Raw genomic sequence first — 4,038 nt, forward strand, 5'->3', positions numbered from 1 at the left:
ACATGACCCCACCAACCATCTCCCAAAAGATGATTAAGCTACTGTGTAAAATGTAGGAGGAGTTCAGGGAAGAAAAGTGTGACAGACGGACGGACGGACGGACGGACATGAGTAACAACAATATACCCGAACTTTCTTTAGAAAGTGCGGGTATAATTATTTTTTTTCTTTTTATAATAATCATACAAAGTACTAGTACAGGTAGCATGTTGAAGTTTATAATTGATGCAAAATGCAAGGAAAAAGACACCTGGTACTTTGTCTCAAACAGTTCTCATTAAATGTACAATAACGTTTCATGCACATGTACCTGTACTGAACACATTTAAATCACCTGTCAAGCAAGTGGATATTATACATTTATTGCATGATAGTGAGGGAAATATGAAGACTTATTCAGCCAAGAAAAATCAATATGATATTTCGTGGCTGAATAAGTCTTCATGTTTCCCGAACATTCATGCAATGAATTGTTTATTATACCGAAACAAGCAAAACCTTTGAAATAAACATAAACTTTCAAATTCGGCACCGCTCTCAAATTCATTTTCATTGTTAACGTCAAGTTTTGTGACGTAAACCAGGCTATTGTGACGTCTACTACTCTCGGGAGTTTTCGTTCAACGAACGAGAACTACATTGCGGGAAAATTCACTAGGTGTTCCGAAGAGGTAGAATATGATGAAAAGCGTGCCGACGACGGGAAATATGAAGTTTTACGGCCCGATCACGTGATAACCTAGAACCAATCGGATAACGCGTTGTGTGGAATATTTATAATGAGGTATAATAAACTTAAATATTGTGCATTAGGAAATGTAACAAGGAGCAGTTTCAAATCAAAGTACTGAAAGTACTCATGGGTGTTGAACATGGTATAAAATAAAATCTTTGATCGAGAGGTTAAGTGAATGAACAATGTTATTATTTCAAATACAGACAACTGTTTCAGATTTCGTGTAATGGAAATACTTTTATATTCACAGAGAAGTTTTATATAACAAACCTGTTAGCTCTTAAAAGGATGCTGTGTGAAAATCAACATTTTATCAACATTGATATTATTCCTGTGAAACTGAAATTTTCATAACACATGGGCAAAGGTGCCAAGGAAAAATATATTACATATTTGAAGATGAACTAGAGGTACTTTGAGCAGTGAATTATATAAATGATCAACCGCCTCTAATATGAATATAATGGCAGTGTCCATGTTTTGCAATGGGAAACCCAAAATATGTGTAGGATGAAAAAGTAATAGAAGTTGCACAATGGCAATATGTAATAAAGATTCTATGAAAATTTCATTCAGTGGTGTAAGAGGAGTTGCGGATAAGAGATGGGTATACCTAAAGCGTAACAAACAGATGGACGGACATCCCGATTGATAAATACCCTACCCTCCCGCTTTTCAAGCAGGGGGTATAAAAAAAAGGACTAATGTAGGCAGGCAAGCAATATGGCCCATGCATTTTTTTTTTTTTTTTTTGCTATTCAATGTCTCTGAATGTCTTTCTCAAGATTGTTGCAACACAAAAAATCTGAAACAGTTGTCTGTATTTGAAATAATAATATTGTTCACTCACTTAACCTCCCGATCAAAGATTTTATTTTACACCATGTTCAACTCCCATGAGTACTTTCAGTACTTTGATTAGTCCTGAATTTTCCATGTATCCCCCGATTTTCTCACCTACCCATCGCATTCGGCTCACCTCGGCTGACTACGGTACCCTACATGATGTAATCGGCCGAGGTGTGCCGAATGCTACCTATCGATTCATTTTTTAGACTGAGTAGGGAGAGGGCAAGCAACCATGCATTAATTAAAGGATGACCTAATCATGATCTAGATAACATCAATAGAGGAATACACAATGAATTTCTATACTGCATAGTGTTTGATGAAATGATGTACAAGGGTTATTAGTTTCTTTTTGATTTTCCTTTGATAAATAAATTCTACATAATTTGAAGCAGGAAGTATACTAGTATTTGGAAGTAGGAAACTAACAAGCAAGAGTGGTGGAAGGGCTTAATTAGTTTGCTAAACTAAATAACCTTTGTCATTCGATGGTACTTCTGAATAAGGAAATTACACACCTCCTACATTTTGCTTCAAGTTAAAACTAGTGCTAATTGTAACGGGGACCGTTACAGATGTTCCCCAAACGCTCCCCAACTCCCTTTTGGTGCCATATTCCATGTAAGCTTCATTAAATAGGACAATATTTATGCATTTGAGACTTTAATAATCAACGCCAAGTTCATTTAAATTTTAGCATTGCACGCGTGCGCATGTGAATGCATGTGCGTAATGACCATATCATCTTGTCTACATAATTTATAAATTTTAATATACTAAATATTAAAGTATTTAAACCAAAAGTATTAAAACATACGCTCATTCAAGTGTATTTTTGATTTAACTCATTTCACGTGCACGCACGTGCATACATGAGCATGGTGACCATATCTACTTGTAGAAGTCCATTACATCTATCTATGTTCTAAATCCCACCCCGTTTGGTTGAAAACCAAGGGAGTTATAGCTGTTTAAAGTTTCAGCCAATCCGATTACAGCGCATGTACACCCACATGTATGCATGTGCATTGTGGCCATACCTTCTTGTAGAGGTTTATTAAATCTATCTATGTTCCAAATCCCATCCTCTTTTGTTGAAAACTAAGGGAGTTATAGCTATTTAAAGTTTAAGCCAATCAGATAGCAGCGCACGTGCATGCACGTGTTTTCATGATAATTGTTATATATCATGTTGTAGGATATCTTTATGCATGGCTATGTTCAAAATTCCATAAGATTTCTTTGAAAAACAAGAAAGATATAGAGACTTTAGTTTCAGCCAATCAGAGCGAAGCGCACGTGCATGCGCGTAAGATCTTGGTATTTTGGCCATGTCATACTGTCTATGCTACAAATATATCCTTATATTTTGAATTTCAAAGCATTTCATTACAAATGTAAAAAGTTACGCCTATATCACTTAAACCGGTTATTTCACGTGTTGCACGCGTGTGCTCTTGCAAACACACATGCATGTACGTGCTTTTATGAAAATTCTTGTTAATCATGCTGTAGATCTTCATAATTTGTGACTAAGTTCAAAATTTCAAATGATTTTGACAAGAAACAAGAAAGATATTGAGACTTTAGTTTCAGCCAATCAGAGCGAAGCGCACGTGCATGCGCGTGAGATCTTGCCATATTGACCGAGTCATCTTGTTTATACTACTAATATATCCTTACATTATGAGTTTCAAAACATTTCATCAAAAAATAGAAAAGTTACGGCAGTATACATTATATTGGTCATTTCACGTGTTGCACGTGCGCGCTCTTGCAAGCACGTGCGCGCAAAATGACCTTCGTTTGGCAACTCTACATAACATGCCTACTGACCCTAAAAAGGTTTCACCTAAGTCGGATGTATAGTTTACAAGATCACTCGTGGACAAAATTTTCCCAGGAAGAAGAAAAATAATAATAATAATAATAATAATAACTAGTGCTAATTGTAACGGGGACCGTTACAGATGTTCCCCAAACGCTCCCCAAGTCTCTTTTTGTGCCATATTCCCTATAAGCTTCATTAAATAAGACAAACTCTATGCATTTGAGACTTTAACAACGTTTACCCAGAAGTGTACAAATTTCATTCAAATTGTAGCATTGCACGCGTGCGCATGTGAATGCACGTGCGTAATGACCATATAATCTTGTCTTCACAATCTATAGATTTTAATATACTAAATATCAAAGTATTTAAACCAAAAGTATGAAAAAGTACGCTAATTCAAGTGTATTTTTGATTTTACTCATTTTGCGTGCACGCACGTGCTCATATGAGCATGGCGACCATACTTTCTTTTAGAAGTCCATTACATCTATCTATGTTCTAAATCCCGCCCCGTTTGGTTAAAAACCAAGGGAGTTATAGCTGTACAAAGCTTCAGCCAATCAGATTGCAGCGCACGTACATGCACGTGTATGCATGTGCATGGTGACCATGTCTTCTT

This window comes from Saccostrea cucullata, unplaced genomic scaffold (genome assembly GCF_032062105.1).
Source record: "Saccostrea cucullata isolate Sc308-1 unplaced genomic scaffold, CSIRO_AGI_Scuc_v1 ctg85, whole genome shotgun sequence".
In the NCBI taxonomy this organism is placed as follows: domain Eukaryota; kingdom Metazoa; phylum Mollusca; class Bivalvia; order Ostreida; family Ostreidae; genus Saccostrea; species Saccostrea cuccullata.